The sequence below is a fragment of the Rattus rattus genome, chromosome 6 (genome assembly GCF_011064425.1).
Source record: "Rattus rattus isolate New Zealand chromosome 6, Rrattus_CSIRO_v1, whole genome shotgun sequence".
NCBI lineage: Eukaryota > Metazoa > Chordata > Mammalia > Rodentia > Muridae > Rattus > Rattus rattus.
In genome coordinates, this window is record NC_046159.1 from 111,820,451 (window position 1) to 111,845,572 (window position 25,122).

At 39.3% G+C, this 25,122-nt stretch overlaps 1 protein-coding gene across 1 annotated transcript in view; it reads left to right on the plus strand.

Moving 5' to 3' along the window:
• Grm8 (glutamate metabotropic receptor 8) overlaps positions 1-25,122 on the plus strand; it is an 805,433-nt gene that overhangs the window by 447,267 nt on the left and 333,044 nt on the right. The window lies entirely within an intron of this gene.

Genomic DNA, 25,122 nt, shown 5'->3' on the forward strand with positions numbered 1-25,122 from the left:
AATTTTGCATAATTTAGTTAAAAATGTACATGATGGAATGTCGCCTGTGGGCATATGACATAGAAAATAGCAAGATATGATTATCATCCAAATTTTAAAACATAAGAAAATATCATCATCACCACCACCACCAGCAGCAGAAGCATTGATACTTATTGGCCACTTATGCACCAGACAATAAACAAATATGTCCATATATTATCACACTTAGTGATTATACTATATTGATGTAGGTAATTATATTACCATCACTTCTCAGAAGAGAACAGAGAATTAGAGGTATTAATTAAATTTCCAAGATTTGATCTGTAATGAATGTCAGAACCAGTAATTACTAAGTCATGCATTTTCTACATTACCAAAAGACTTGCTAGTATTTAACATGTTTAGTTACTTGTAGACAGGAAGTAAATGTGTGAAAAGGAATTAATATTACCAAAATTAACACATTTATTCAGTGCTTGTTACAGCTATCACTAGGAATATTTTCTCCCCCAGAGATTTAAAGACAGGCAAAAACTGAGAAAACTGAAGGGAAAAAACATCAAAGACTCTAGATTTAATCTACTGTGATTAGATATTGTTGGCATGGTGAAACATTAATAGTAGGTTAACTTAGAGTGAAGAATCTTATGTGAATGGGATCCTGTATGACTTTGTCAGTCTTAGAGTTGGAAGAGAGAAAGCAAGAAAAGTCTAATAGAGTTTGCTGAAGAATTTATGGTCTGGAATTCTATTGTACCTATTGCTGAGCTCTTTTCCATTTATGGATTCTTTTATTCCTACTTTTTGGTCATTCTGTCACTTGTAAGTGGTTTGCCAACTCCTAGGGGACTAGAAATCAAGACCTCACTCATCAGAGTTTGCCCAGTTGTTGTCATGGTCCTTGTGTCTTGATATCTTAGCCTTTTAACTGTTGTATTCTTATGGCTATCAAATGATGAGAGAAGAGATACACTGAAGCATTTGAGATCCCAGGTAGATTGCAACTGGTTATCATCATGAAGGCAAAACCAAGTAATAGTGATCCTTCTAAAATGATTTGAAGCTAGGTAACTTATCAATGGATCAGAAACCCTCAAGTCAGGTCATGAGAACAAATCCCAAAGAGTAAGAGTTTGCAATTCATGTAGCTTTCTTCCAAGTATAAAGTATGTAGTCTTTTCCATCTTTCTTGTTTCATTGACCCATATAGAGCAAGAAGTATTAGCAATGACATAGATGTTACCAGCGATAATCATTGAGAATATAGAGCATCTAGTTTGTCCACTGATTCTTCTAGTGACTTGAGACTGATAGACCTTCTTTATGTCAACTTCTATTTAAATAAGTGGTGCCTTTTTTTACACCGCTCTCTCTCTCTCTCTCTCTCTCTCTCTCTCTCTCTCTCTCTCTCTCTCTCTCTCTCTCTCTCTCTCTGTTGTCTGCTGTCTACCTGAAGAGTGAAGTGAAGTCAGGAGGAATAGGTTCAATGAGGTTCTGCTTCATAGGGTAATGCAGAGAGTGTTACAGCTCTTACAAGAGAAGAGAGGATTTTTGGGCAATCTGAACAGGACAAGTCCTGGGTCTCTTATCAGCTACCGAAGGTACCAGTATCAGAGGTAGTGGCTAACTAGGCAGGACAGGAAATAGAACTCTTTTCCAAGTATTATATCTCAATAAAAAGTGGCCGCTCTCAGATGACCCTTGGTGAGATAACGTGTGTGTTTTTTTCCATGTCTATAGGGACTGTATAAACACTGAGCAGTGGGGTGGGACTTAAGGGTAGGTGTTTCCTAGTGGTTCAGTTTTAGACGTTAATGATGTTTCATTTACTTGGAAGAAGGACTCCAGGTATTTTATTACATGACTGACTGACTGCCCAAGGTCCTCTCAGTGGAGTGTCATGGTTATGTGTTCCAGAGCATCTGGAGAAATGGGAGGGAGCAGGTCAACTACTGCCAATCTCAAGTCTCTGAGATTCCAGGGAGTCTGAGCTCACTCAACCATACCATACCAGTTCTTCTGTCTGGTGGGACGGCCCACTTGCCGTGTGTGTGTGTGTGTGTGTGTGTGTGTGTGTGTGTGTGTGTGTGTGTGTGTGTGTGTGTGTGTACAATTCTCACTGCTGGCACCACTGTTTTGATTGTTAACACAAAGTGGAATTAGTAGTTCTCTCAGGTAGTATGTCTGAGATGAAAGGCTGCCCACTTTAGAACTCACGTCTGAGTCAGAATTTCTTGACTCAATGATGTACAGATTTGGGATTTGTGTGAAGAATTCCCTAGACTATTACCCTGAATCTGCTCTAGGAATTATTCTAAGACAAACCGGATCAGACACTGTGGTCATAACCAAAGTAATAGCTAAAAGGGGGCAGTTTGAGAGCCATGGGGAAAATCACTCTTGGTACTATTGGCAAAATTACATTATAGTAACTAGGGTTAATATTTTAATTTTGATTAATCTCCCCCACATATCAAGTAATTGACCCATTGTACAGTAAATATTATGGATCTTGTGTAGAATTACCTTACAATGGGAATCTCGATAAATGTGAATACAGAAAGTTCTTCAATCTAGGAAAGATCATTGAAGAGTGTCCCTTTTTCTTGGAGAAACAGATGAGCAGCAGGATCTAGGCCACTCTTAGAGCAAACAGTAATGTTACTATGAGAAAGGGAAAAAAACAGTGTCTAGTCAATATTTGGCTAAAAGTTATTATTATTATTATTATTATTATTATTATTATTATTATTTAGTATCTACATTGTATGTGTAGACAGGAGCTATGAGGCCCAAACAGGCTGCTGGGGAACAATTCAGAAACATTGTGAGGTCTAGCACCTGAATCTGCTATTGCCCCAAGACAAGGGCTAAACCTCTTTAATGGGAGCAAGGGAAGATTGCAGGAAGCAATGAGGTTTTTTTGTTTCTCCCGAAACTGAACTTAAAACTCACATTGTCTGGATCGGTGTGCACATATACTTAAATGAATCTTCTGTAGCCAAGCCTTCCTAGGCGGTACAGCTTTAAGAAGCCAACATGGTTTGAAGATATAACCGTAGTGTTCATAGGACCCTAGGCTTGAGTGCTAGACCAAAGGCAAAAATAAAAGCAAAACAAATGGAAACAGTAAACAAGGAACCTTCTTCTGGTCTCAGGAAATGTTTTTCGTGTTTGAGGATTTCTCACTGAAGCTACAGTCAATTCATAACAATGCACTTACAGAAGAACTCTGCACGCAATAAAACCTAATGATGCTTCAAATTGTCATTTTGTTAGGGAGATAAGTTTTCATAATCTTTAATAGGGAGTATCTTCCCCTTTATCAACGAGGTATACTCTGTGATGGGCTGACTTGTCACAGCTATAATTTGTCTTTTGAGATGTCTTTTTTTTTTTTTTTTTTTTTGCTAAAGTGAAACTTTTAACCTGTTTCCTTGCCCTCTGAACCAAGTGTGTCCCCTCCACTCTGTAAAGAATGAGAAAAGAGAGGTTTATATATCTGAATGCTTATTTGAGAATCCCAGAAAAACGAGAGGAGGGTTTTAGCAAACATCTAAGATCTTACTGTTCAGGTAGGTACATTGCTATCTCAGACAGAGGGAGGTAGAAAGATGACATCTTTACTTATTTCAGATTCCCGAAAAAGAGCAGAGCAGTCTATAGTACGGCAAGTAGTTTTGTTTGGAAACGGGGGATGCTATTTGAGCAGGTACTATAGGAAAGTGATGGTATGATTTGTTAATGGCCCCAACATATTGAAGAAGAATATGAGTACCATACTTGTTAGCTTTCTTTTTGGAAGCATCAGAACATTTATAGCAACTATCACAGGATAAGTAAATTCCTTTGCATATAAATCTTTTATCATATAATGAACTTTATGCTTTGTTTCTGGCTTCAAAACATGTTGGGAGAATTTTGGAAAAGTATTTGGTAGAATCATCTTGGACTTTTAATAGATTCTATTCCAGGTACTTTTTGTGTATCAGTAGAAAATTTAGCCCACAGAATGGAGAAGTAAGTTTGGTATAACAGATTAGTAGTGACCATTGAAAATGATCACATTCTACTCTCTAGGGCTGTGAATCTTTAGCTAGGTGACCTCCAGCTTGTAGATAGTCTTAATGATGGTCAGCTGACCAAGAGATAAATATAATTATTCAAGATCATCAGTGGTAGTGGCGGTTGCGAGTCAATGTAATCATACAGTTCTTAAGAGAAGAAGAAAGTCACAGTCAGGCATTTCAAGAAACTTCACTGGTCATTCCTGGCCTGTTAAAGCAAAACTTGAAAATGCAGTCTTTGTGTTCCCTCCAACCCCATTGAGTCTGTAGAATTACTACTCCAGTGACACCTTAATTTCAGCCCAATGAGATGCATTTTGCACTCTAGGACTAGAGCTGCAGAACAACTGATGTGTGTCCTGTTAAGCCATTACATCTGTGGCAATTTGTTCTAGCACCTACTGGAAAACAGCGCAGGCATCTAAGTGTTTATCTGAGGTACATGAAATGTAATGGGAACAAAGTACCCTAAGAGAGTCATCGTGACTATACAAAGAAGAGTCCTCTCCTCTGGAACCTCAAAGGACAGCTGCTTTCAATGTATTGGTACAACTTCATTTTGAAAAATCTTCTCATTTTAAATAAACAGGCTATGACCTAAGAACAGAAAGGCGTTGCGAGGATTCCAGGTCTCGTTCACCACCGATACAGTTTGCTTATTTTCAGGAAGAGATGGGGCTGAGGTAGAAGAGGTTAATAAAGAGAGAGTAGCTGTTGTTCTGTCAGGAAGCTGGCCATCTAGTTCACTGTGTATTCATCTTGAGTGTTTAAAGCAGGATGTTGAGCGACTTTCTCCCTCCTCAGAGCGCTCTCAAAGGTCAAGTTGAGAGATTTTTCTTGGCTCTGGCATTTCTTTTGTAAGATGGGATCATCTTTTCTGTTTCCAGTGCCTCTTCTGTTACTGAGAACAAGTGTCCTTGTCAGGAAATGGTCATCAGAAAGGTATCCGTTTGAGATGCTATACTTTAAGATTATTTGGAACTTTAATTTATTTGTCTTCAAAAGTCTTTTCTAAATGCCACATGGGAATCATTCAACACCATTGACTCATTTTAATTTTTGTGTCAAAATGTCTCCTCAGTTTCATGTGTTGCTTCACTGACAAAATTAGGAAGGTGGCTATTAACTTCTTTAACAAATGTTGCAGAAAGGACTTTTTAAAAATCTCTCCTGACATGCCCGATAGTTTATTTTCCTAATTCCATGATTGATAACCTCTTCTACTTTGGTGGCAGGCTGAGATTGTCGTCCCACAATTTTTGACACTTTTCAAGACACGTCTTTACTGTGAAAAGAGAAATTTAAAAGGTCCTTATAGGAACAATCTAATCAATATTTGCTGCTTAGGATTTAGGGTTTGGAACTTAGGTCTGACTAACAATTTTCCAAGTTAAGATAAGTAATTCCAATTTTTTTTTATGTGTGCCTGATGGTCTTATCTATGTCCTGAAAACTCTCTAACTATAGCTTTTAGTTTCGCTTTTATCTGAGCTGTAAATATTGAGCTAGCTGTACCACATAGTATATGGAAATGTGTCTTGAAGTCAATTGGTATTTTCTAAATTACTCCTAAAATCATTGGGGGTAAACGTCTGGATAAAGAGAAAGAGAGTGAGGAGATGACAGGGCTGGAGGGGTCAACATGAAGAAGGAAGAACCGAGTCTTAGGAAACCCATGAAGCATAAGGAAGGAAAGGGACAGTTGGGGACCTCCATTTTGTTTGCTTTACAATTTGTCAGATGGCACCTTAGCTTTGGCTAAAGGATTTTTTAAAAAATGAGACTTACAACTGAAGTCCTTCCTCTGTATGTATGGACATTATCCATGTTAGTTGGAAAATCGTACTCTCTTTGTCTTCAGTCTCCTCAGAAGAGTAGTATTACTTGAGTCACGTGTTCCTCTGAGTGATCTTTGAAGATGCTCATCTTCATTGTGGAGGCCCCTGCCATTGAGAATGCTATACTGGAGGTTTGAAATGGAAATGCACAGACTCATCAGTTGCTTTCCTTAAATGACCCCATGAAACCACATCATGATTTGTCAAGTGAGATGCTTCTGTAGAAACTCCATGTGTCAGGCCTCCAATAGTCAGCTGCTGCCAGAGAGGCAGATAATGTAGTCTGCCTGCTGTGCAGAAAGCAAAGAAAATGTTTTTTTCTGAATCAAAGGTAAGTTCTGAGGACAAACTTGGAAATGGACTTAAGCAATCTTTCTGTTTTATTGGTGAGACACAATAACGCTTGTACAAATGAATACAGGTCTGTTGAGAACTGAGACATCATTCGTCTTGAGACCAGACAAATCAACAGGCTTACAGGACCTGGATTCTAACATATGGTTGTGCTTCTTACTCCTAAGAATACTTTTAGACAAAACACAAATAAAAGCACAAAAGAAAACCAAAGGACATATACGAATAATCAACTAGGGACCAATGGACCCTAAAACCAGACTTACACACCAAACTAATAATAAATATCCTAGGGGCTTCATGAGGAGAGCAGAAGGCATCACTTATGTTGACAGCGGTATGAATTCAAGAAGTCATTAGCAGCGTGGCATGGGATGTTTCCTTGCATGCTACCCTTGGTGAAAATTCATAGGCAACAATGAAGAGAAATCCAGAAAGTATCCCAAAAGAAACCCCCAGATAACAAAATCTTCTCAAGTGAGAATCAACAGAGGTATTTATTCAGAGTTTGAAAAAAAATCCTACCATCACTTTTCCTTATGAAAGACTAAAATCTCCAAGTAAATGGTACTTTATGCAATTGATAGGTAGGTGGGTGGATGATTAGATACATGGTAAGTCCACATATGCTCTGACTAGATATTGTTGGCTTAGAGATGCTGGAGATACAGCTGAGGTCTCACCTGTGACTGGCTGGGGATCATATTTCTTTTATCTGATTGGTTCAGGGATAAAGACAAGGCAAAAAAAACCAAACAAACCAGGAAGCTGAAACTTACTCATCCGGGTTAAGATGTTTTACCTTCCTTGGATGATTCTTACAGAAATTATGGTTTTGACTTCCTAAACTGATCACTGTGGGGGTTGTGGGCAATAATTTCATTATCTTTTATATGAAACTATTTGGGGTCTGGCTATACATGGTTATTTAGACATGCATGCTCTCATGTAGAAGGAAATTATTGGAATATTCTGATAGAAAGAATATGATGTTGTGAGAGACTACAGTTTGGGCAAGGAATCACTTTGTCACTTAATGTTTATTTATGGTGGAGACAGAGACAACATTCCTGCTATAATGATTTGTTGCAGAGCAAGCAGGGGAGAAGCAAGATTCAAGGAGACCTACAGATTATTACCAAACATTAGTACATGCAGAATAGACCTTAATGCAAACTCTACTTACTTGATACTATGTCTTCTCTCTGTTAAACATGCAGGGGCAATTTAGTCACACAGCAGAGATGTGTAGTGCAGTCCCAAGGAAGAATCATGATGATTTCTAGTTGGGTTGCAAAGGTTAGGCTTATAAAACAGAACAGTGTATCCACAGCCAGGATACAACGCAAGCATCTTTGTTTAATGGACTTTGAAGAGGAATTATAAGTTGCTCCTCTTTAAGTTGTAACTGCGAGGTAACAGAAAGGGCACAGAGAGAAGAGAAAAGAGAGATGAGGGAGGGAGGGAGTGGTGTACATATTAGGTCTTTCACCTAGAACATTCTGGGATCAATAGGTTAACTACACAATGTTTACTGCAAATGGCTGACTAACCTGAGGACTGTATCAAGATAATAAACTAAGACAAAACGCGGTGAAGTGGAAAAGAGTTGGAAGGGAGAAAATGATCATGACCAGCTGTTTTAATAAGTCTTTGCTATGTTCAAAAAGATAACTAAAAGAAGTGACCTTGTGAAATAAGTGTCACATTAAAACAGTACTATATATGATAAGAGGGTCTACCCTCAACCCTCGAAGCACTAATCTTCAGAAAAACAGGCCAGTGGGATTCAACAGTGATCAGAGACATACCTGCAAACGCACAGACTGAGAGACAGTTTGAAGAGATTAAAATCAGTTGTAAAGGGAAACCCATCTCTTTTCCTGAATCCCCCATGATTAGGAAACGAAGCTGTAGTGAGTCAACGAGTTTTTAAAATTTTCACCATTCAAACAGAGGAGACAATGTTTAGTCAAGTACATATTATATAGTCTGTGATGATTACAAGCATCGTTGAGTGTTTGCTCTGGACCAGGCCTTACGATTTTCACACTTAGCCCTTTTAACATTTGATCCTTTTTTAGTTCTATGAAACAGGTGTTAACATTCTCTTACTGAGGGCACTTGGATGTAACAAGATTAAATAATTTGCCTAAGTAAATGGTGAACCGTTTAAGACCCATCAGTCTTTGACACTGAGGCCAGAGCTCTTGACCACTGTGGTCAACACCTCTACTTAGAAATAATTAAGGACATCAGTTCACTTGCTTGTAAGGATCATAGAACATACTTTAAAATTCACAATAATTCGAGTAGGCAGATCTGGAAGAAATGAGACTAATGTAATCTCTGGGGATGTGGAGAAAATATAAACTGTAAAAATCAATTGAAGAAGAGAAGTTGATTGATAGCAGGTGAGTATGAGACGGCCAAAATAGCTATAGATGTACTACCAACTCGATTTATATGTGGAAAGGGATATTTAGTACCTACAACTTGTCTACATACTTTCATATACTTCTTCCTTCTTTCATACTAATTTCTGGAGGCTTCCTCATTTTGCACGTGGAATGAACGCCACATGCAGGGAGCACATTCATGGAGCGTCTAGTATTTTAAGTCCTCTCACAGGGGCCAGTGACATTGCTCAACAAGGCAATGTTGCCATCTGCTGGTAGCTTCTTTGAATTGCAGACACAAGGTTCCACAGTCCTTACTATTTAAGCAAGTGGTGGTGGCTCAGAAATGGGTTCTTAAATAGAGAATGGCACGTCAAACATCTACAGGAAAAAGACAAGATGATTTTGAGTCTTACAGGGACAGAACTCACCAATTCATTCAAAGAGGGATTTCACCCAGTCTCCATTGTGGAATCTGTCTGGTTGACCTGCCTCTGTGAAGCCTTTCTGGATTATTAATAAACTTTGCTAAGAATGATCTGCTTATTTATGACTGCTCACCAGATTCATGCCTCGCTGCCTGGTGGTTGAATTTAAATGACGCCATGACTCTGGGAGTGAAAAATCTTGTTTGAAGTAGGCAGACACGATCTCCACTGTAGTTTCTGTATCTACTTTTTTTTTTATCTTTCATTTTTTTTTTTTGTTAAAATTAACTTTTGTTTCCACCACAATCTTGTGGGGCTGTTACCTATGCTGCAGCCACCAGTGTATATAGATGTGGTTAGAATGGTCACGTTAGGGTTTAAATAAATATTCTGCTCATGGTTGTTTTAATAAACAGTGCCTTTATATCTAATTAACATGCCTTTTAAAGAGTGGCATTGCTGAGTAAAGCTTACTTGCATTTTAAAGCTTGTTGAGTAAGTACTGACAAATGGTTATGCAGCAAATACAGCATTATATTCACTACCATAGTCAGGAAATGGAATACCAATGGTGTAAAAATTAAAGCCTGACTTTGATTTGTCTTTGCTGGATATGAATGAAGTTATGTTCTTCCTCATTGGTTGACAGCAGTTCTTATCTTCCCAATATCCATTTATAAACTTTGCTCATTAATTTTAAACTTTCTTTCAAATATATTTTTCCCTTTACTTTGGACAGACATAACCTGTTTAGTTCTTATATAACCTGATTTTTGTTCGCCCTATAAATATTTTTGCATCTTTAGGAGCTTTTTTTGGCTTTTGATATTATTCACCATATGATTCCTTTGCATTTCATTTCATGTTTTGTAATTTTATTCAGTTAAATATTCCAATCATCCTCCTTAATGTTTCTAACTTTGGCATCATGCTTTAAAAAAAAAAATGTTTTCCCATCAGTGTAATATCAGAATTTTATTTTCTTTCAGTACTTTACTTAAAAAGAAAACCAAAGATTGCTATTCATTTAGAATTTGCTTTAGTGAATATCTGATAAATGGATTTAACTCCCCCCCCTTCCAAATCATTGGCTGGGTCATGATAAACAATGCTCACAGAGAGCTGATATCTTCCACACTTTTACTCTACTCATAACAGTTCTGGAGGGAGCAGCGGGTTCAGAGGCAGATCCAATGAAGTCCTCAGAACATCACCTCGTTGTTTAGTGTTTCAGTTTTCTACATTGCATATAGCAAAAATCACTATTGATGCACCAGCATATTGTTGCACCACAATTATAAATTTTAAAGTGAGGAACATTCACCCAAGACTCTCCAAAGATGGGACTTTTGTAGCAGGAAAGTGAGTAGGAAGTCTGGCTGGCTAGCATGCCAATAAGGGATTCGGTAGGGAATTCAGACTGCTTTCGAATAGACACTGAACGATGATCGAGGCTGGTTGCCTTCCCAGGTTGGTACAAAACAATGCATTAGGTTGTGAAAAGATTCACAGAGCTTATGTTTTTATTTTAAGTACCACAAAGTAATTTACCAAGGTGGGATGCTTTTAGAAACATTAGTCAGCGTTATCATCATCGGTTCTCATGAAGCCATTTTCAAGGCTGGAGCTTAGTTTGAGGACAATTATATTATTGGACTTGGGAAAAGAAGATGTCTACATTGTCTGACTTTATAAACAAATCAATTCCCCTTAAGCAGGATTTATGCTGGGCCTGCTGGCACAGGTTTATCATTTGAGCACATAGAAAGTAGAGGCAGCCTGATCAGGAACTCAGGCTATCCTCGGCAACAAAGGGGGTCCGTGGCCAGCCTGGACTCTTGAGCCCAGTCTCAGAAAGAAGGCAGAGTGTCACACCACCCTTTTTACTGCTACAGTTTCTTTGGCTTGCTGGGAGATGTACAGGTATAAATTTTTGAATAAGGGTTCAACCTCTCCTCTAACTCATCATCCAGCAGAGGTAGTGCAAGAGAAAAGTTTTAGGATAAGGAGAAAAATGGACCTGCTCAGCAATAGTTCTTTAGGGATGAGCTCAATATTCTTTGGCAGCAGTTCAGTCTTGTAGCAAACACTAAATACAACTCAGCAGCTACAGGCCAGTCCTCTAGTCAGGCAGACAGTACACACGAACCGGTGGCTACAGACCAGTCGTGGCAGGCACCAGGCACAAAGTAGTAGATTTAGTTCAATCCTGAAGGAACCTTCAGGCTCGCCAACTGGCCTGAGGTGAAGCTGAAGAAGTGGCAAGCTGCCTCAGGAACCTTAGAGCAGTTCTTGGGTGAGTTTCTCTCAATGGCAGTGTTACCACAAGTTGAGCTCAACAACACTATGTAAGGCGAACCAATACATGCATATAGTTAGTGAAGAATAGCGAGGTGGAGCGAACGAAACCAATGCTCAATGCTCGTCTCCCACTGCCTGTGGGGTCATATTTATTTAAGGACCTTCACTGCAGGTCCTTTCATGTGTTTGCTCTATCAAAACATCCTTTAACCTGTGGCTGATTCAGGAAACTATTCTTTCCCATGTCTGCATGAACAAGAATTTTTTTAACCCATGTGCCCCTGCAAAACATCACTTGACATGACTAACTTGCCAAAGAATCTAGAAGTTTCCACTTTAGAGATGTCCAGGTTTTATAACTTGAAGCTGTTTAACAAGTCCAGATCTTTCCATATTCTTAAAAGTTCTAAAGAGGCTAAGAAAACCCAATCTAGATAGACCAGATTGGAAAGGGGAGAAGACATAGATGCCAATGCATTATTGTTAGTAACTTTTTATGTTCATAACCACAGTTATGGATGGAAAAATTGCTCTCTTCCATGTAGGGTTACTCTACAGAAGCAAGGCTCTGGGAATGGGTAGCTGAGTGCCTCTTCAGGAAATCTGTTTCTTGCCTTTCAGATTGGAAAATGGAGTGGTAGAGATACTTTTAGAAGTTAATTCCTATGAACAATCATGCGTGGCTTAATAGTGAGAAGGTTTTCTGAGAAGTGTGCCACTGGGTGAATTTTGTCACTGTGGAAATGTGAGAAGGTATACATGCTTACATACACCTAGGTGGGTCAGATAGTGAAGAATCACTCAACATGGTTTTTGATGTAACGGAGAGACACCAGTATAAAATATGCAAGACTGTTGATGGTATAAGCTGGTAGCAGACACATGGTTAGGGTCAAGTATTAAGCTCGGTATGTAGTTGAATGTACTATGTTTATGTATGACCAGTGGTGTGGGATGTTTGCTTGCACCAGAAGCACCAGGTGCCCATGCATCCTACTGTGAGGTGTCATTGTGCCACCTGTTCTAGTGCCTCTGGAGCCTGGACAGTATTCAGCTCGAGGATAAGTTTGAGGAACCTGGGTGGCATATGTGGTCAGATGTTGACAGCAATACCATTGCATTATATAAATATACAAGAGGGGGACTTGATATTCAGCTCCTTCTCTGTTTCTCTGATACACTATGAATTTAAAAAGTTCTTTCAAGTTGGTCTTGTCAGCTCTCCTTCTTCCAATTGATCCCGTCTAGACTTGGTTCGTGCAGCTTGTGTCTTCGTTGAACCAATGTTTGAAAACCATTGCTTGGTGATTTTAGTTCTTTAGTTGGCTCCTCTGGGATGCATGTTGTACACAGAGACTACTGAACTCAACTTCATTTTTAATGACAAGGGGACCCAAATAGATACAGAAGTAATATTTCTCCAACACTGGCATGTGTAAGGACCTGATGAGAGCTTGTGTGAATGTAGACTACAATTCAGGAGGTCTAGGGAGCTTGTGGCTACATACACTTCAGATGATGTTGGTGTGGCTAGTTGGTGGGTCACCTTTGGTCAGTGAGCTCACCTGCCTCACCTAGCTAATAAGGCATTCTAGTCTTTCTGTACTTTAGGTCCCTTTTCATCTCCTCAAATGGCTCCTCCAGGTTCCTTATAGGTTTGGGAAGCCAGCAGATGGTCTCTAGAGTGTTCATTGGTATTGCTCTGTAGGCTTTACCTCTGGAACTTTGCTTATCCTCATCATCGTGGCCATCTTTCTGATTCCTGGGAGATTTTCCCAGGTCACTTCACAGGCAAAGCTTTTCCAACAGTCCAACCCCCTGAAGCTCTTACTGTCTGACCGGCCATGTGACTTCAGTCATCCACCTTTCGTGATACTCTGTGGTAGAAAGCTCTCTATGTTTATAGCTGCAATAGGAGCAGACAGGGAGAATAGCTATGCTTATGTAAGCTTTCTCAGTTTCTCCTAGTATTGTCTACACATGTTTTATTAGGCAGGGGCCAAGGTTGGCCTGTAGTCAATGAAGTCCCATTGGAAAGCCAGAGCTCTGCCCTCCATATCTTTTGATGTAATTTTTTGGATGTTGTCTCTTCACAACCTATCGTCACTGGTAAATTGTACTCGATGTTCAAAATAATCCTAAGTGTAGTCAAAGGGAACTTACTGAGGCCAGAATAATCATACTGTCTACCTGTTTCCCAGGGAAATGTTTTCATGTTCATCTGTCTTTTGCTTTGAACCTTCCAGACCATCTTTCCCTATCTGTATACCCCCCACCAGGACCCTGATTGGTGTTTTGTTCTCCTTGGTAAGATGCAAATACTGAAGTCCTTTCCTTCATCTTTAGCTATCCACTCTGATCTACAGTGGCTCATTGTGGTTCTGAAGGTGGTCTGTACCACACAATAGAAAAAATGGTCTTAAATATTAATCTCAGCACAATACATGACACCTAGAATAGAATGGACTCGGCATCACATAGAATTGGAGAGCAATTCTGAGACTTTAATGGAAAAAAATGGGGTGTCCTGATAGCATCATGTCAAATAAGCATTTTCTTCTTCTAATGTCTGAGCATATAAATTTATTCCACTCTTTCTCACTGTTAACTAGATACATCTCTAATAATGGATTTGTCAAATATTTTTGCTTTCTTTAATCTTAATTTTTTTTTTTGGTGGTATAAAAATGTGTCTTTAGGCAGTGTCAGGTTTGAGCCAGAAAATAGCTCGTGTTACTATTTAAGGGGGAAAAGAAGAGACAGGAATATTTGAGTGCTTTTGTTGTTTGACACCACCTTTGTGCTATTTATGGATTTTCCAATAATATTTCATGTTCTAGAGATAGATTTTATTCAATTATTAGACCTTTTAATGTCTCAACCTTTTCCCATAAATCTCTTAAGGTCAGAAATCATGAGTAAATATGTGCTGAGTAGACTGAAAGCTGTCGTCTTCAGAGAGTTGTCAGCGGACTTCAAACTGAAGCAGTCTCAGTTCTTTTTCTTGCTTGCTGTTGATAAATCTCTAGACTCCTGGCTCTAGTCCTGAATATATTCATGGGCTGTGGGGCATAGCTTGATATTTAGAAAAATCCAAAGTGTATTTTTCGTGAAAAAATAAGTAGTAGAATTGGAAATACTGTTTGTGATTAAATATTTTTAAAAATTAACTTAATATGTACTGCGGGGTAGTTTTAATTCCAGATTAAATGTAAAAAGTGTAAATAATAGACGGTAAACTACAAATCATGTTCTTAGCCCATGCAATTTAAGCCACCTTCACTAATGCTAATCACAACACAGATGAAGTATTTATAAAAATTAAGAGCTTTAGCTGATTAAATTCTAACCTTTATCCTGACAGAGAAGCTAGGAGAATTATAAACTGTGGATATCCCAAGAATTAATGAACTGCAGATCTGATAATAGCTTAGGTTGTGGGCAGGAAAATTTCACATTTAATGGTCATTTAATAGTCTGGAGCTCACTTAGAACTTTTTCCTTTCTGTAAACACACTGTAATTTGAAAATGTCCAATTAAGCTCTCCTGGGAAGGAGAGAACACAGAACACCGATGTTTCTGGAATTTAAGCCTAACCAAGCAACCTGTATTTTACTTATCAAATCTGGCGACTAAGATTTAGCTGTCCTGAAGAATGACATGACGTACTTGATAATAAACACTTAAAATTGAGACAAACACCAATATGTCCTCCAACACACTTGTGGGAATGATATTCATTTGTTAATAATAAATATAATACTTATGTCTAAATAACTATTTCCATTGAGTGTTGAAAAAGAGAACCTTAGGTGTTCACACAAAGCAAGGCACCGTACATATCAGAAGGATGTATAGGCTTGTTGTGAGACTCCAGTGAGGTGGTAACATTTACACGTTTTTAAGCTTGGTGTTATTTGCATATAATAATTGTAAAAATACTGAGTTTCATTGGACACCTTCATATTACTGGAGTTCAAGAATTTATTGAATTACTTCATTCACCCCACTACCATTTCTTCTCTTTCTTGCCTTCTTCTTTGAAAATAATTTACCTGCTTTCATGTCATTGCTTTTAATTATAAAATCTAAATTCAACACATGGTATTTGTTTTGTAAGTCTGGCTAGATATATACATACATGATATATATGATACGTATATATCATATATATGATATACATTGCATAAATATATTTCACATTTTTCATTCATTCATTTGTGATGGACATTGGGGTTGACCCCCTAACTTGACTCTTTTGATTGCTTTTTTTGTTTTTTTCACATGTATACCTGGAAGGCTACCGCTGATTCATTATATTTCTATTGGTAGGTTTTTGGGAAATCTCCATATTTACTTCCATAGGGGCTGAACTAACTTTTTTTATCAATAGTGCAGAGTCATTCTTTACCACATTCTTGCCAACATCTAAAGTCTTCATCTATATCTAGTAACACTAGGGTTCTTTTTTAATGGAATGATTTTACTTTTGTGTTAGTTTTACCATAACATACTGTTATTTGTAAGTTATATGTTTGTTTCAAAGGTAGGATGGCTATACTGGATGAGTTCAAACTCTCAGAAATTTGGGGGTTACCACAAGTTTTACTGTTCTAACTTCACTGGCTACAGCAGCCTTCCTTTTCTTTACTGCACAAACACATTTCTTGTGTCTGTGTTTATTCTATTTGGACCCTAGTCACTAGGCCACTAGGGAATGTCTAAATGCTCTCAGTCTTTTGTTAAGGGGAAATACCATTATTTTATGCTACCTTATACACATACTAAGGTGAAGAGTGTTTGGCACTGAAAGAGGGAGCCACTGTGACTTCTCTCCTACTGGGAACACTTGTTATAGTGACAAGTTTATAAAGGCAGAAAACAATGTTCTCATGATAAAAAAAGCATATGTAATTATGGAACCAACTTTAAGAACTCACATTTTATCTATTATATTGTTGAAGACATATACTTTTGAACTATATTGTTCTAATTGCACTACTCTGCCGGGTGATGATAGCTACAAGAGTTTAATATACAGTTCAAAATAATTAGAAGAACATAAATGTTCCCGACACATGGACATGATAAACATATGAGGAGATGGAAATCTGATTATGTAATTGGATTATAGTATGTATAAGTATAGAATTATTATACTGAACCTAGAAATATGTGTTATCTGCAAATTAAAAGCATATTACTTTACAAGCAAGACATATGCCTTATATTAGGGCCTTTATTATATACTTAATTTTGAACCCATCAAACCTATGAATCTTTTGGGGAAACACAATCTATAAAGCCGTCAAAGTGCACTGGGTGTTTTCCTGACTTGCCTGCTTTGTACTACAGCATCTCACCTTTGCCAACACTATCTTGGTGTTTCCTTAAGTGATAAATTACAAGCCCACAACTTCGATTGGCAGAGTTAACAAATAAAACCACACTTTGTCTAGTTAAATTTAATTTCATATAAATAAGAAATCTCGTCAATATTTTTCTTTATCAGACCACGTTGGTCTGACCCAGCATCAGATTTCATTGATTCGGGGTACAGTCTGGCCATTGGTGTTTGCAGTTGTTTTGATGGGCCATGTGCATTTGGCTGTGGGAACCCCCAGTTAGAACTGTGTTCACAAGTCATGCTACGAATAGAAATACTCACTAATATCTGTGAGGGCACAAGTTCCCAACCCCCTTACTTGTCTCATTCATTGGGACAGAACTGAAGATCATTCTCAAGCATCTTGCTCAATTCTGGCTGTAGGTAGTTCCTGGGCTTCACTCTGGCAAACACAGTATTAAGGCAGAGTAGCAAGCACTGTTACTGGCTCTGCTTTCAAATTAGCATTCTAATGCTTTTGCTATTGTCACAGACAAAGCAAAGCTCTGAATCCCAGGCAGCAGCATAATGTACTGGTTGAGAACGAGCATCATCTGTTTTCATACAGTAGGACGAATGATATTGATTAAGGAGCCTTTTTTTTTTTTTCAGGAGAATATTAGGAATCTATCTGTATTACATTCTGTTGTTTGCTATGATTCCTTGTGCTCTAAATGAAAGCCGTATTTCTTCTGAATTGGAAGATGGGGTCTTTCAGATGACCACACGCTAACTTTAAGGGATCTGCTTCTCTAAGGATTCTGACCCTCAGTAACTGGAGGAAGGAACCTTTGAAGACAGCAGACCTGAGGAACCGACATAATTTGGGGTTGAGTATAAACTCTTGCTGTGCAGTGCCTATGAGAATGCACCCCACAAGGTTAATGGGCTGATTTTTTTCAATAGCATATACAAGGAAAAATAATGTGGATAATTAACACTGTTTCTGCCGAGGGCTGTGTTTTCATTTCTTCTGTGGTTTCAGTAGTAAAGAGTGAAGGCAGTTTCTCTTATTTTAACCTCTTGGCTTTGATTTCAGAGTTCCAAATCAATATTTTTCCTAAGACTTGAAGAAAAGCCAAGGAAGTAAATATTGTGCTTTATTTTCAAGGGTCATTTAAATTGATGGAAATCTATACCGCTGTTAATGATCCAAAGTGATTTCTTATGGGTATGATTATTTCTCATGATCTATTACAGGCACTGTGGATTTGCCTCAAAGCCTGTTTTATTTTAGCAAACAATTTTGTACGCTATCATTGGCTCAAAATACATTTTAGGTGGCGTGGTCTTTGTTATATTTATTCTTTTGGCTTCTATTTGGAAATAACATAAGCTCTATTTTTTTAAGAGTCTCTGCTTACAGCTATTTGAGTGAAACAGTGATTGCTATTTTCTTTTTACTAGCTAGTCAATTGGATCAACCTGTCTAAATGGTGGCATTGTGGCTGTATGGACGAAAGAGCTAATGCCACTCTGAGACCAGTGAAGTCTTTCCAGTCCTGAATCAGGTTGTTCTGTTGCTGGGTCTAGGAAAACCTTTCAATGACACTAACTCAGGTTCATATAACTCGTTCCATGATTTCACATGCAGGTCTCACTTCGACTTTCCCAGTGTCATAAAGCATGCCGAGCAGGGGAAATAGTGCATTTCTGGTTTTGTTTCGTTGTTGTTTGTTATTTTTAAATCAGGAGGTAAGACTCCGAGTTGTGAGTGACATGTGCTGCTAAGTTCTGTAAGTTATGGAATTGTCCCTTGAATGTGGGTCCTTTCAGCCACAATACATTTTCTGCTCAATCACCACTGTTTCTTATTAGAACAGGCAAAGGCAGGGAAGACAAAACACAAGTTTAGTGTGGTGTAGTGTAGTGAATGTAGTGTAGTGTGGTGTAGTGTAGTGCGTGTGTACGCGCGTGCATGTGTGCGTACATGTGAGAGTGTGTGTGTGTTTACTATTTACAGGGAACCTACTTTTAAAAATATATTCATTATAAAAAATTGGAGAAAGGGAACTTTTTCTTTTTACATAAAAAGTAAAGAAAACAAGACAAGTAGTCAAATGAAATGCTGATAGCAAACTGTTTTGAAATTTAAAGCTTCACGAGCTCACTAAGTGACAGACTTCCAGGGTCCTTCTGCAATGAGGATGGAGATGATACAACGGGCTCTGCCTAAACATGGCAGAGGTCTCTGGTCTAACTTATTTCTAGAGCTCATTATAATGCGAACTCTTTACTTTGAGCTTCAGCCGGTTTAAGAAGCAACTGGTGTCCTCTGTAGTTCTGGGCAGCGCGGGACGGTGAGAGCAGAAGTGGGTGAACCCTGCTCTCTCAAAGTCCTCTTTGATGGGCATCACAGGTGCCAGAGAATCCAACTCATTTCGTTCCCTATAGTTGCTGAAACAGCAAATATTCAGTTATTAGATAGGTTGGAAAAGCGCCCCAGAACCTCCTTGAGGAACTATTTCATTGGGTTAGGAAGCTAACTTTCTTTTCGGGAAATCTAGATGTGCCAGAGAGTGAAAATACTACGAAAAAGTTAGAAAAGTCAGAGTAGGTCTTTTAGACACATTATAAAGCACAGGTCTTTTCATTCACACCATTGACCATGCCAGATGACAGAGTCCTCAACACTACTGAGACGGTTGCGGCATGTGGGGTGGGAGAAACAGGGGTTGGGGGTGGATAATCTATGTTCAAGGCCAACCTTGGCAATGCTATGAGCCCCTATGTCAAAACAGTAAAAAGGGGGCCAGGATATAGTTCAGTGGTCGAATGGTTACCTCTCTGCACCCAGAGACTTAGTACTGAAAAAACATTAGATCTCTGGAAATTTTCACTTATAGTCATTGAGTTTTCCTTGAAATAATATTTACAAATACTAGCGTTGCTGATTGCCATGGATTAATATTATAGTTTATCCTGCTGCACTCCTGACTTCTCAGGCAAGATTGCTTCCCCCATGAAACGAGGCATTATAGACAGCGTGCAGGTGTGTCAATTCAACGTGTCTTCCTGTTTCTCCATCTTTCAGAGAAACTCTGATCCCTAGCAATTATGTGTTAACTTCAGTACAGTGATCAATAGTGTGATTAAAATGGTTATTTATGTGTTTTAGAGTTGTACTCTATTTTTATAGAATTAACCACTCCTCTGGTTTCTTTTTAACCCAGAAGCTGTGCACAGATGGCTATGCTTTGCTTGATGGGAACCCAGGATAATTATGACCCCAACACATCGGACCCATTATTTAAGGGTGCGCCTTTCAACTCGGTCCTATGCACTGGCACAATGTATGGAAATCGGATTCTCCTTCAGAGGACCTGATGAAGGAGAGAAGAGCATATCTCTTCATTCTGTACTTAAATGAATGCAGAGCTCAAGCATGACCCACCCCCTCGAGTTGGCAGCCTCCCTGTTTACAGCAGGGCTTTAAAAAAAAAATGAAACTGGGAGAGTTGCCTCATGTGAAACAATACAGACAACGCTCTGCATTGAAAGTATGAAGCTAGTACAGAAGGGGAAGGATAATCATGACTCAGACAGGGGTCCGTGTTGGGAAATGCAAGTCAGAAAGTAAAAGTAGGCAGGGAAAGAAAGCTAACAGTGAAGGGGAGGGGCCAATTATTGAAGCATGGACATTTCAACTTTTGCCTGTTCTTGGAAGAATGTAGTTATAAAATATTCTTAAGTGATGTATATTATACCCTTCTTCCCAAAGCCGCTTACTTTCTATCTCTTTGCCTGATGCAATGACATATAAGATGCATACGCCATTATTCAACCTTGTTTGGGTCAGATTAAGACTGCACTGGGCATCTGGACCCTTAAGGCGGGCATTTATTCTGAGAGGTGCCGAATCCTTGCAGTCTTGGATTTCACCTTTGCTGATGCTTCAAGAAAAGGCATCTGAGAGGTCTGCAGGCCAGGGAAGCAGGCTACCCCTGATAGTCATGGGACATCCTCTAGCCTAACACTCACATTCTCACCCACTGAGCCACCAGGCTTCCCTGTCTGTATCCCCACTTTTCGAAGCATTTCAGGGGTCCTTCCTCATTCACCTTCACCTGTTTGGACTGCAGGCCCTTCTTACCGTATGTCCCTTCCACCATTAGTACTGCTCTGGCACCAGGGGCGGTCTCTGGTTTGGCAAATATCTCTTCACCTACTGACTGCCTTGGCACAACTATCTGAAAAGAGCTGGTTCACCTCTAGAACTTAAACCTAAATAAGGAAAATGCTGGAAAAAAATGCTAATATGATAGTGTAATACAATGGCTAATTCAACAATATGAATAATTACTCAGGCAAAATTCAATGTCTAGAAGTTAATTAAAAATATTGATGTGGATTGTTATACTCCCCATAGTATCTTTATGAAGCAGCATACGGCTCCGTGTGGAAGTCGAGCACCTCCACACCTAATAAGCAAAACTAATTTTAATTCACAGTTATCCCAATGATGTCCTTCTTCTTTGTTTATTTTTCTTAGATGGAACAGAGATTATCAGGATTGAAGAAAGAACATGGTTTTGTCTAAATTCTAAAATGTTAGTTGGTTAGCAAAAAGCCAGGTGTAGTTGCTTGGTCTGTGGCGGCAGCACTGTGGGGTGGGGACAGGGGATCACTGGGGCTTGCTGTCTACCAAGCTAGCTGTAGGTTTGCTATGAGACGCTGTCTCGAGAGGGATAAGGTAGAGCGACAGGAGCAGAACACAGACATAATAAATAATTAAGCACACAAACATTTTTACAAAGAAAAATAAATGGCCACAGTAGAGGCAGCAACTCAATCGCTGTTCACTTGAACGACATGATTTTAACAAGTTGTATCAGACAGGATCCATCTGTTTTAGGGAGAACGTTTTTCATATTTCCTCAAGCTTGCTATCTGTCACTGACAAACAAGAAGCCTCTTTCTCCCGAGGCTCAGTTGTAGTTATTTATATATTTAAACCCGTGTCGTTTGTCATGCTCGGTAGGGCTTTAACATTTTTTAAAAAATAAATTAGCTTCTGAGGAACATTAACCTGTACGTTTGGATGTTGGTCCTGATGAGAGATGCTGCCACCCGAGAACTGCATTGCCTCCTTGACTGTCATGGAATGCAAGATAAAAAGCTTAAAGTCATCATAAATGTGTAACGTGGAGGCCGGCTAGGAGTTTCTTGCTGTTCCTTTGTGTGTTGCCTTGTTTGCAGGGCCATAATTATAAACCGATTACAGCCAGAGAAAAAGAAACTCTCCATTGTTCTCCCCACTGAATAGTAATTACTCTGTTGTTATGTTTCATTGTGGGGTGTGTGTGTGTGTGTGTGTGTGTGTGTGTGTGTGTGTGTGTGTGTGTGTGTTAGTCTCTCGAACATTATTAAGCTATCTTAGATTTCAGTATGGCTTCTGGCAAGTGAGAAATGCAAAATACATGTAATATATGTAAGATGTGTATAGCAGTTATCTCTTTATCTGTTAATAAATCATGTTACAAACAAAGTATAGCCTGTCAACTGAACATTGTGCGTTCCTGTGTGCAGCCACTGTGATGTTGGCTTGCTATTCTGATTCTCTTTGACAGTCATAGTTATCTCAGAAAGGCTGACCAGAAGTTCAAAAGCCACATAGCCAAACATACTCTGTGCACGATGGGAAGTCTATTTCAGTGTGAGGAACGGCTGGCTTTTCAGTATCATTGTGTTTACATCATATGAACACATCAGAAGGTGTATGAGTGGGTCCTTTTCCAGCTCTGGGTTGATGTCCTAGTATTTTCAGTCTGACTTGACTCAGCTGCCTGGTTGCTGTCTCGTAGGCCATACTTCTGGATTCTCCTAGAATCTAGGTCCAGTTAGTCAGCGTTCATACTTGGTTTGCTTCTAATGATATGCTTAATTATGACGAAGCTCTTTGCATGGAAAAACTGGATTCATTCTTTATGTTTTTTAGTGTGGTTTTATTTTTTTATTTTATTAGACTAGACCAGTGAAGGATACGAATTTTCCACAGTCTAAGAATAAGATACAAATGTCTAATCAGTAAGAGATGTATCAAAAAGAAGCAGTATAACTAAGATGATGAATGTTTTAAAAAATCACAAATTCAGGTAAACATGCAAATGCAAGGGATATCTGAGAGATTTTTAAGAACAGTTTATTCATTTTTTTTGTTTTGCAAGTTTCACATCATGCACTCCAGTCCTGCTTATCTCCCCGTCCCTTCATATTCCTCCAGGTACCCTTTGCCCTTGCAACCAGTCCACAAATAAAATATACCCAAATACTCAACAACAACAGTGACAAAAACAACGCTTAGCAAGCATGTCATTGCAGAAGTTGTAGTGTGTCACAGTGTGTCTCACAGTACATCCCTCTGACTACACATCTCCACTTCAAATAGTCATAGCAATGAGTCATTAGTCTGGTTTCAAGAAATCTGGCTTCTGTGACACCATTAATATTGGATTCCCCTTTTTTTTTATTTTTCCGGGGAAGCTCTAGATTGACTTCCAAAGTGGTTGTACCAGCTTGAAGCCATCATCAATGAAAGAGTGTTCCTCTTTCTCCACATCTTCATCAGAATCTGTTGTCACCTGTGTTTTTGATCTTAGCCATTCTGATTGGTGTGAGGTGGAATCTCCAGGTCCTTTTGTTCTGCATTTCCCTGATGGTTAAGGATGTTGAAAACTTCTTTAAGGGCATCCCAGCCATTCGAGATTCCTCAGTTGGGAATTCTTTGTTTAGCTCTGTACCCCATTTTTTAATAGGGTTATTTGGCTCTCTGGAGTCTTACTTCTTGAGTTCTTTGTATATTTTGGATATTAGCCCTCTATTGGATGTAGGTTTGGTAAAGATCTTTTCGAAACCTGTGAGTTGTCATTTTGTCCAGTTGACAGTGTCCTTTGTCTTACAGAGTTTATCAATCAATTTTATGAGGTCCCATTTGCCAAGTGTTGATCTTAGAGCTTGAGCCAAAGGTCTGAAGAAACTGAAGGGAATTGCACCCCATAGGAAGAACAATATCAACTAACCGGACCATCCAGAGTTCCCAGGGACTAAACCACCAACCAAGGAGTATACATGGAGGAATCCATGGCTCCAAATACAAATGTATCAGAGGATGGCCTTATCGAACGTCCATGGGAGGGGAGGCCCTTGGTCCTATGGAGGCTTGATGCCCCAGCATAGGAGAATGCTAGAGGGGTGAGGCCAGAGTAGGTGAGTGGGTGGAGGATCACCTTAATAGAGGCAAAGGGGAGGGGGGAAAAGGGGAATGGAATGGGGGTTTGTGGAGGGATATCTGGGAAGAGGGATATCATTTAAAATGTAAATGAATAAAATGATTAATAAAAAAAATTGGATCCTCATCAGGACTTCTCTTACTTATCCTGTCATTGTCCTGTGTCATGGAGATCCTGTAGTTTTGTAACAGAAGGCCTGGCCCTTTCACAAACCCCACCCACTTACAGAAGATGTAGAGTTTAGGGTGGCCGATTCAGAGTCTTGGGTCTAGGTCTGGGTGGGTGGTAGCCGATCTGATCCACACCACCAGAGCAAGTTCTCTAGCACTGCCCTGGCTAGGCCACCCAGTGCTGCCATCTACAGCATTGCAGGGTCAGCTCTCCTGTTCTCCTACCCTTGGAGCTGGCTCACCCACACCCAGGCCACCAGAGCCTGCTTCAGGGTGTTGTCCAGTCATGATGTGGGGCCAACGTCCCTCAAGTGATGCGGCCTATGAGGGGCTGGGTCAGTGCTCCTGCTTTCACACCCTCACTTGTTTCTTTGTCATCAGGGGTAGCTTCACTGTGCTGCCACGGGTGAGAGGTGGAGCCAACTTCTGAGAGATCTTTCAATTGGTTAATTTATTTTGGTTTTCCAACCTATTCCAGAGGATAGACAGTTATTTTGTTGTTGTTTGTTTGTTTTTGATGACTTGCTGTTATTTTGGATCCCACTGATTGTTTAGGGACGAAAACACAGCACGACTGTGTCTCTAATCAGTGCTTTGTGATAGAAACAGTTACGTGAAGATGCATCCTTCCTCAGGCATTTGCGGTATATTTAATTCTCAGGTTACGTCTTTTGTGTGAGACAACTGATCGCAAACTGAAGGTTTTAGAGATCTCTTCGAATACTAGTTTAATATGCTAAAAGTGGAATTCTAGTAGAAATTTACTGAAAGAAGTTGTATAACTGGAACTTGTGTGTGTGCGCGCACACACACACACACATACACACACACACACACACACAGAGAGAGAGAGAGAGAGAGAGAGAGAGAGAGAGAGAGAGAGAGAGAGAGATTGAAAATTTAATTGAAGTTCCATACCAAGTTAGTGGACAGCACAAATATAAGCCATAGCACATGAAAGCAA